Source organism: Pogona vitticeps, chromosome 2 (genome assembly GCF_051106095.1).
Source record: "Pogona vitticeps strain Pit_001003342236 chromosome 2, PviZW2.1, whole genome shotgun sequence".
Taxonomy (NCBI): domain Eukaryota; kingdom Metazoa; phylum Chordata; class Lepidosauria; order Squamata; family Agamidae; genus Pogona; species Pogona vitticeps.
The window spans coordinates 7,663,863-7,674,096 of record NC_135784.1 but is presented as its reverse complement, the minus strand read 5'-3'; the positions used below and the strand labels follow the sequence as shown (position 1 = coordinate 7,674,096).

Sequence of the window (10,234 nt, the reverse complement as noted above, 5' to 3'; positions counted from 1 at the left end):
TCAGGCCTTATGGACTCCACCCTATGGCTTCCTTTGGGGAGTCCGTCCATCTCACATTTGGGTTTCCTCTTTGCCTGTTGCTTTCCATCTCTCTCCCCCCAGCATTATGGCCTTTCCCAGAGAATCCAGCTTTTTCATGATGTGCCCAAAATAAAACAACTCTGGTTTCATCATTTTTAACTCAGAAATAATGATAGAGCTTCTGTATTCCTATTTTATGTCAGTGCTGGCATTCTGAAATAAATAAATTGGTTTTTTGTTACAGTGACCCCGGCTCTTATGCATGTTTTAGTTGTTTGGATTTAAAGGACATATTTTCCACCATTCCCACAGGTGTGCAGTGTGAAGTGTCCAGAGTGTATGTTGATGCACATTGCAGACATTTAATGTATTGAACTGAGTAATATAATAATAAAAAATCCATTTAGTCCTTGAAAATTTCTGTTCTATAAGTAGTTTAAGTTGTAAAAAGTACAATTATAGTTGTTGTTTAGTCGTTTATGTCAGGATATTGTAATTTTTATAGGCCTGAACCTGGATTAAATGTGCTATTAATGAACTGCCATTGTGAACAGATGTGTGACTGCTGAGTCACTGTGACTGCTGAAGAGATGATGCAATATCTGAAGATGAGATGACACCAGGTGCAGAAGATGATGTAATGTGTCCTGTGATTGGACTGAAGAAGCCTTGTAAATGTATATAAGAGAACTGTGTATTCATAGCTTTCCCTTTCCCTCTCTACCATTTGCTGCTACCATGTGCCGGTTTGTTTGATGATTTCCTGCCATGCTGAAGTGATGCCAGCCTGTATATATTTGTACATATTGTAAAACACAACTGTCTTGCTAAAGAAGAAGAACGTGTCAGTGTCTTCAATTAACTCTGCGCATTTTCCTGTTGCCAAATCCTGACAGTTTAGTCGTGTCCGACTCTTTGTGACCCCATGGACCAGAGCACGCCAGGCCGTCCTGTCTTCCACTGCCTCCTGGAGCTGGGCCAAATTCATGCTGGTCACTTCGATGACACTGTCCAACCATCTCATCCTCTGACGTCCCCTTCTCCTCTTGCCCTCACACTTTCCTAACATCAGGGTCTTTTCCAGGAAGTCCTCTCTTCTCATGAGATGGCCAACGTAGTGGAGCCTCAGCTTCAGGATCTGTCCTTCCAGTGAGCACTCAGGGTTGATTTCCTTTAGAATTGATCGGTTTGTTCTCCTTGCAGTCCAGGGGATTCTCAAGAGTCTCCTCCAGCACCACAATTCAAAAGCATCAGTTCTTCGGCGGTCAGCTTTATGGTCCAGCTCTCACTTCCGTACATCACTACAGGAAAAACCATAGCTTTGACTATGCGGACTTTTGTTGGCAAGGTGATGTCTCTGCTTTTTAAGATGCTGTCAAGGTTTGTCATTGCTTTCCTCCCAAGAAGAAGGCATCTTTTAATTTCGGGGCTGCTATCACCATCTGCAGTAATCATGGAGCCCAAGAAACTAAAATGTCACTACCTCCATATCTTCCCCTTCTATTTGCCAGGAGGTGATGGGACCAGTGGCCATGATCTTAGTTTTTTTGATGTTGAGCTTCAGACCGTTTTTTGCACTCTCCTCTTTCACCCTCATTAAAAGGTTCCTTAATTCCTTCTCGCTTTCTGCTATCAGAGTGGTATCATGTGCATATTGGAGGTTGTTGATATTTCTTTCGGCAATCTTAATTCCAGTTTGCGATTCCTCAAGTCTGACCTTTCGCATGATGTATTCTGCATATAAGTTAAATAAGCAGGGAGACAATATACAGCCTTGTCGTACTCCTTTCCCGATTTTGAACCAATCAGTGTTTCCATATCCAGTTCTAACTGTTGCTTCCTGTCCCACGTATAGATTTCTCAGGAGATAGATAAGGTGGTCAGGCACTCCCATTTCTTTAAGGACTTGCCATAGTTTGCTGTGGTCCACATAGTCAAAGGTTTTTGCATAGTCAAAGAAGCAGAAGTAGATATTTTTCTGGAACTCTCTGGCTTTCTCCATAATCCAGTGCATGTTAGCAATTTGGTCTCAAGTTCCTCTGCCCCTTCGAAATCCAGCTTGCACTTCTGGGAATTCTCGGTCCACGTACTGCTGAATCCTACCTTTTAGGATTTTGAGCATAACCTTGCTAGCGTGGGAAATGAGTGCAATTGTACGGTACTTGGGGCATTCTTTGGCACTGCCTTTCTTTGGGATTGGTATGTAAACTGATCTTTTCCAGTCCTCTGGCCACTGTTGAGTTTTCCAAACTTGCTGGCATATTGAATGTAGCACCTTAACAGCGTCATATTTCAAGATTTTAAATAGTTCATCTGGAATGCCATCACCTCCACTGGCCTTGTTGTTAGACAAGCTTTCTAAGGCCCACTTGACTTCACTCTGCAGGATGTCTGGCTCAAGGTCAGCAGCCACACTATCTGGGTTGTCCGGGATATCCAAATCTTTCTGGTATAGTTCCTCTGTGTATTCTTGCCACCTCTTCTTGATGTCATAATTATAGTTACATGCCAGCATACCTTTTTGAAATTTAATTTTGCATATTCGTGGGAAATGGCAGTACAGAGCTTGTATTTAAAACAGTAGTTTTATTTGCAGCAATAATTAGCATGATTAAGTCCTCCCTGTGGAATGCTTTAGAAATTATCTTGTCCTTCTTAGAGTTCCTTTGATGCAGAATATTTCCATCTTGATTCCTTGTCATTAGTCCATAATGGTGTTCAAGTCACAGTTTTCTATGCATCAGGAATTTCTAGTGCCTGTAAAATTTATGATATGTATTAGGGTTTTAAATATATATATTGGCTTCTAGGGTAGTCAGGTTTAAATATACTTGCATATTGTGCAGTTTAGTGCCTTTTTGGTATACTGGATGAACTTTTTCTTGAGTGTGGATTTGCAGTTTAATAAATAAAATTTCTACTCATTATTTATTTATTTATTTATTTATTTATTTATTTATTTATTTATTTATTTATTTATTTATTTATTTATTTATTTATTTATTTATTTATTTATTTATTTGATTTATATCCTGGCCATCTGGTCTATACGAGACTATATGCTTTCTAATGAAGCTAAAAATATGTAATTCAATACAGTATTTGATTGCATCTTTGTTCCTATAAAGTCTTACATTTAACATCTTGACAAGTTACCAAAGTGTAAAATGGACATTCCTTTTGCCCAGATTTGATTATTTTTCATGTCTCCCACCCGTTGCATTGATAACATGACTGAGAGATTCTGCAGTAGAAGTCTACTGCTCCAAAGTCTCCCACGAGAAAGCTTAAATTGTGAAGGCAAAGATAAGCCACTTGATGTGCTCTATGCCTTTGGAGGGCTCTGGAGAAACAGAGGGTTTGAAAAAGTGAAATATTTTAGAGAAAAAGGGCACCCGAAATCAGAGATTGAGAACAAGCATACTATAACATCAAGCAAGGCTAACAGTTGTCCGTAATCCAGTGTGAAACTGGAAACTAGGGTGTACGCTTAAAATAGAGACATTTAAAGTACTTATAATGTACAAAAAATGGAAAAGGGAAGCCAAGATGTAGAGTATGAAGCTCATTTTTGTTGAAAAGTTTCCTACCCAATGTTAGGTGAACAGATGGCATGTCTGAAAATTAATGAAAATTAGCCCCCCAAAAATGATCTAAATGTTGGCTGTGAACTATCAATTCAAATCCAGATGCCCTGCCACGTTCGGGCCAGCCAATCACTTTGAGCTTAACCTAAAACAAAAAGGGGTTGCCTCAGGTCTGGCCGGCCAGGGGCTTTTTATTCACTAGAAATCCCTGTCGCTGCTTTTTTCCCTCCCATCTCTTCTCGTCAAGTCCCCCCCCTTTTTTTTTTAGTGTCCAGGCTGAAAGAGAAAAAATGGGGACTCAGGCAACTCACACACACACTGAGACACGGAGGGCTCAGTGGTGAAGGAGAAACCACAGTGGGTCCCCTCCCTTTTCATTTGGGCTGCCCGTTTAGCAGTGGATCACAGCAATTTCTAGGGGAAGAGGGGCTTAGCTATTTGACACTCAAAAAAGAAAACAAAAGGCTCCATTTTAAAAAACTTTCCCTCTACCTGTGTGTAGGCACTGTTTACTCATTTCCCTTCACTCATCCGCTTGTGCTGAACCATAGACAGGGAGTGGTTTCAAAATGAGAGTCTTTTTCAGATTTAGCTAGGCGGGTGGAAGATGTCCAAGCTAGAAGCTTCTGTTGCAGGAGAGTTGGTACAGAGTGGGGCATGTGCAGATTTTGCAAAACCAGACAGAAAGGGTCAACTTTTGGAACATTTTTTCTTCTTCTGCCCTCTCAGTCATCATATGAAATGTGGGTCTTAGCAAAGAAATCCATGGCTAGTGCAAGCTTTATTCAGAAGGAAAGCTCACAAGGAAAGCTCTCAGAAGCCTTCGAGAATACATTAAAGCTCAGTTCATGGGCGGTTCCAGGATCCATCGCCCACCCTCGCCCTTTCTGCTCTGACCATGTTGTCACATGGCTCCAGATCTCAAGTTCACTCAGCCTAAGTGGTGGGACAGCAAAATGGGGAGACTCAACACGGGTGGAGGGAGCATTCCCCTTCCTGAGGTTTCTCGCTCGCTGTTGATGGATCCATATGGTGTACATACCGCTCCGGTCCCTTGCCCTTGGGATAAAATAATACTGTCCATTCTTCTGGACTCAATCCCTGTATAATAGATCTTACACTTTCTTTCGCAGTTATCTTTTCTACTCCTTCATTAGTGCTTACTCCCAGTTTCTTTCTTGGCACAGAGAATGCTCTGGGTTCTTTCTCTCCTTTTTCTGTCATGTTCTCTTCAAATACAGTAATTTTCTCGGTGTTAGTAGATACACTACCCTCTTCAGTTGTCAAGAAAATATCTCTTTTTCCCCTTATCTCTACTGGTTCCTTCTCTTTCTCCACCTCTGGTGTTTCTAATGGATTTAACTGAACTTCTCCCTCGCAGCTGTCTCGTTCACGATCTCCCTCCTTTTCCTCTGTGCATGCTCCTGTCTCTTGATCTTGTTCTTTATCTATTTCCCACTCTCCTCCTACTTCATCCCTTGCTTGTTCTTTCCTTATTTCTTTCCCTTCTGCTTGCTTTGCTTGGGATGCTTGAGGGTACGGCTCACTCTCTGCATCTATTGTAGCCTCTATCTCACAGGGAGATGCAGATGAAGGAACACCCAGGGAACCTTGGCAGGTACCTTTGGATGACAAGAGATGAAGACACTGTCCCCTTACTGGGAGACCGGACAGGTATTAAACCCCAGGGCTACTTTAGATTGGCTGGGACCGTGGGATGTTCAAGGGGGAAATCCCTTTAAAATTGAAGAGAGGAAATCCCTGGCTGACCCATTGTTGGAAGGGGAAATAGGTTGGAACACATTTGCAGATACCGTTTTCTTGTTAAGCAATGAAATAAATGTTAAACCAATTTCCAAACCTCGTAAGACTGATTATTTATTTGAAGCCAAAACCATCAGAAAACGAACCCTCACACTTAGGTAGGCAAGAATGAACAAGGGAGGAGGGGGCCTGTCCATCTGAATTTCATTCACTTTACATTAAAATGTTTCTAACTGGAAATTAATTCTTGGAGAATACCGGGCGCTTGACAAGGAACTGAAAGAATGAATTATTCTGCAGGTGTCCTCAACCCAGATGCTTGCAGAATCACTTCGCATTTCTCCTTCTCCTTCTCCCAATCCCCTTAGCCCTTCTCTTATGTTTGCCTTATAAAAATGTATACAATGGTGCCTCGCTTAACAGGCGCTCCATTGAGCGATTAAATCGCTTAACGAGGGGGTCTGGGCCATCGCTGGAGCATTCACTCAGTGATGGCCCCTATGCAGTTTTTCTGCTTTGCGATGTTCGCTAAGCGGTTCGCTTAGCGAATATTGCATAACGAAGCAGGGGAGAACAGCTGATCGGCGGTTCCAAAATGGCCACCAGAAGGTCCGCGCTGCATTTTCGCGCCCTGCCCTCGCTTACCGAGGGCGCGAAAAGGGCGGCGCTATGGAGGAACATCGCTTAACGGTGAGTTTTCAAGCCATAGGAACGCATTGAACAAAGTCCAATGCGTTTCTATGGCTTTCCCCATTCCGTTCAGTGATGTTTCTGCATAGCGAGGGTTAATCCGGAACGGATTAACCTCGCTACACGAGGCACCACTGTACTTTTGTATCTGTGGCGCACTTCTTCTCTGCATATTTCTGTGCGTGAAGTTTGTGTCTACAGTCAACCCTCGGCTTACGAACGGCCCTACTTGAGAACCATTCAATTTATGAACCGCTCCGATAGGGAAATAGGGAACTCAACATGCAAACTTCCCTCGAGTTATGAACAGGAAAAAAAAGTGCCCCCCTTCCTCCCCGCCTCTCAGTTGAGGGCGGGGGAAAATCAGAAAGTTAAAAATAAATAAAAGAAAGTCACTTACCAGGCCTTGGTAGCCCCCAAACTGCAGGAAAAAAGAGCACCAAACAGCTAAAAGCTGGGAGCCTGGCAGCCATTTTGTGCTCTTCTCTGCGCCTGCCCACCCCTCTCCCCACCTAACAGCTGATCGGTTGGCTCTTAAGAGGCTTCTGGAGGCTTGCTCAGCACCTAAAAAGGCTGGGGAATAAAACTGGAAATAAAAAATTGCTGGTTGTTGTGGGTTTTTCGGGCTCTTTTGCCGTGTTCTGAAGGTTTGTTCTTCCTAACATTTTGCCAGTCTCTGTGGCCAGCATTTTCAGAGGACAGCACAAAAAATTGCTGTTTTTTCCTCCTCCCCCCCGGGGAGGCTTCTGAAAGCAGGTGGGAGCTTTCAGAAGAACAAGGACAGGACAGGACCATTCGTAGGAGAGTTCTTGAGGTATATGCAGAGTTCAAATAGGGGTTCACCATTCCCATGAAAGGATTTGACACCTTCAAAGACATCCTGGTTTTCAGGCAAATTGGCTGGATCAGTCCCTGCCCACTCAACTCATCTTCACCTACAGCCCTCAAATCGTTTCTCTGGCGCACCTCCTTTCCCTTCGTGTGTTAAGAGGGAAGCAAGGTCTGTTGTTTTCTGCTTCCCATCATCCTTACTAGCTAACTTGAATGACTGACTTTTTCTCTCTGAGTCTGTGAGAGGGCCCTCCATCTTCTTCCTCCTCTTTCCCTCCTCATTGTTTCTTTGTTAGCTGCCTTTCCATTTAACATTTTCAGCTTTCTAAAGGAGAGAGATGGAGATGTATCTCCACATGATATGAAAACTACAAAGCCAGGCATTGTTAGGAAATCTCTTTTCTTTGCTTTATCCAAGATTCCTCCAGACTGATTCATTTTCTTTTCTCCAAGACAGTGGTTGAAAGTGAGCAAATCTCCTCTTACTTCTCTCTGGACCAAAAGGGAATAAGTCAATTCCAAATCTCTCTTAACGTTTCAAAGGTAAGCGAGATGCCTTTCTTTATTTATACCATAAAATCATAGCATTGGAGGAAATCCGTGAGGCCATATAGCCCAATCACCAGCTCAATGGAGAAATTAAAGTTTATCTGACAGATGGCCCAGTTTTACCTCAGCCTCCAGTTCCACTGTTGTACTGCTGAATTTGTTAAAAGGTTTTTCCTGATACTCAATTAAAATCTGGCTCCCTGAGTGCATTAATTTGTGTCCTGCCCCTCAATTCCTGCCCCTCAGAATAATAACCTTTCATGTATTTGAAGAGTGTGTTCATATCACCCTTCAGTCTTCTTTCCTGAAGGCTAAACATCTCCAGTTCTTTAAGTCTCTCCTCCTGGTCCCTGGTTTCTAATTCCTCCTCATTCGTCTTTACTGCCCCCCTCCCTTGAGCCTGTTCCCGTTGGCAGGCATCCTTCTTAAAAGGCAGAACTGGACACCGTAGTCTATAGGAGGCTTACCAAGTGCTGAGTAGGGAGGAAGGAAGACCTGACATGATGTGGAGATGACACCCTTGTGAATACAGCTCAAAAGAGCCTGCTTTTTTATTATTTATTTATTTATTTATTTTATTTGTATCCCGCCTATCGGGTCAATCGAGGACCACTTTTGCAGCCGATTAGCGTAATAATAGAAAGGTAGTCAATTCCCCATCACAAATAGGAAACAGCGCACAGATATTATAATTTTTCAGTGTTCCCAGCATTTTTTATGAGGTAAAAGACTTTTCCTGCCAGCTGCGTGGCTTTAAGAAAACACAGGTGCCTGTTCAGAAAAGTGAAAGAACTACACTCTTCAGCCACAGATTCCCTGTTTGTGTTCCTGGGGACAGGATGGAGATTAGAGTGGAGGAGACCAAGTGGTTCCATGTACCTCAATTGTTTTAAATTTTACTTATATAAGAGTATTTTAATTTGAACAATGGAAATTATTGTTCTTGATGAGCCCAGCTGCAAAGTTTTGTGATACTAGAAGGGATATAAATATACTGTTTCGCCAAAAATAAAACCAAACCTGTAAATAAGCCCTAGTATGATTTTTCAGAATGCTCACAATATAAGCCCTACCCCACCTAAAAATCCCCAGTTAAGTGAAACCCCACCCTCTACCATTGTGCAACAACCAGAAGAAGATAACATGACCGTATTTGAATAAATTTAGAGTGTTATACATGAAAAAACAACCCTGAAAATAAGCCCCAATGTGTATTTAGGAGCAAAAATTAGTATAAGACCCAGTCTTATTTTCAGGGGGAAACGGTATTCAAAAGAAATCAATAAATGTTTCTGTTTACAATGAGTTGTGAGAGTGCGAAGACAGAAACAATATCGTCAAATCTAAACCGGTCACACCTTTGAGCATATAATCAGCAGAAAAGATACTTACACCTTGTAGATCAAGTGGATGGGGGGGGGCAGACTTTGGCTGCAATATTCAGACAAAGTGTATATACAAAAATATATTCTGTGTGCCTGTGCTTGGATGTTGTGGACGGAATATTATCGCAATGGCATTAAAAGTACTGCAAAACTTTCATTTGTTCCTATAAAGAGATGACAAAATGAACCATTTCTAGTTTGTCTCTCTACTTTTCCTCTTTCTGGCCAGACTTGTTTGGCAGTTCAGCCTCTGCCTGGCTTCTCCGTGCTCTGCGCTCTGGCACTCTTGGCCTTCCTGCAAGGAACACTCCCCAGGAGGAAAAGTGCTCCTTTGCACGGCTTGCTCTTACATTCGCTGAGGAGGGAAGGGGGAGAGAGAGAGTCAAGGTGCTTCTGACCCCATTCCCCAACCTCTAGCACCAAAGAGATGGTGAAGAAATAACTAACCTCGGAGCTGTGCCTGCCATGCACAACCCCATATTTTTGTGAGTTCTCCCAAGATCCTACTCACCTCTCCCAGGGGGGAAAAAGGGAGTGACTTTCTGGGTAGACAGTATTTCAAAGAGTTCCATCTTTTATCTCTTGACTCCCTACTTTAGCATTCCAGTCCCCTATAATAACAAGAAGATCTTTCTTTGGTGTCAGGGTTTTCTTGGCAAAGATACTAGAGTATCTCCACTATGACCTGTCGGGTGTCCCTGCACGGCATAGCCCATAGCCTCTCTGAATTACTCAAGCCCCTTTGCCACGACAAGGCAGCAATCCGTGAAGGGGATTTAGACAGTTAGGGTTGCTTAAAAGTTTGAATTATTCTGTAGTGGTTGTCTGTAAAAAAAAATTAAACAAAATCATCATCCTCTTAGAACTGCAGCAGCCGCAGCTCCCTGATCCCTCCCTCTTCCTTCAGAGGAAGAACAAGCCGCCCTGCCCAGAAACAAGTCAAAGGAACCAAAGGGGGGAAGAAAAGAGAGAAAGAAGAAGAAGCCCGTGTGGTGAAGAAAAAGGAAACAGAGCAAAAGGTTTCCTTGGCAAAAGCTCTCCCGAGGCATTTGTCCTCCAGCCCCATCACCACTTGGGTTGAACCATAGGGAAGGCGTGGTTTCAAAGAGTCGTCTTTCTCTTTTAGAACCTGTCACCACAAAGCCTGTGATCCTGATCCCGTTTTTGGACAGAGGTCCCAAGGGAGAAGCCAGGATTTTGCAGGGGTTCTGTGGTGAGATCCAGAGAGAGACCCACAACTTCTGCCAGAACCTGTAGGCAGTCATGCTCTGGAGCCGTCTCTGGCAGGGGCAGAAGGGTAGACAGTAAAGTAACATGATCCTGTTCGAGAGGACAGATGCATAACGAGCGAAGCAGGAGGATGTCGCCCAGGCTGGAAGCTTCTCTTCCAGGAGAGCTGGAACAGAA

The 10,234-nt window shown here is 43.1% G+C and overlaps 1 protein-coding gene across 1 annotated transcript in view; it reads left to right on the top strand.

Annotated features, from left to right (window-relative positions):
* The window catches only part of LOC110070683 (uncharacterized), a 394,582-nt gene that overhangs the window by 225,078 nt on the left and 159,270 nt on the right, over nt 1-10,234 (top strand). The window lies entirely within an intron of this gene.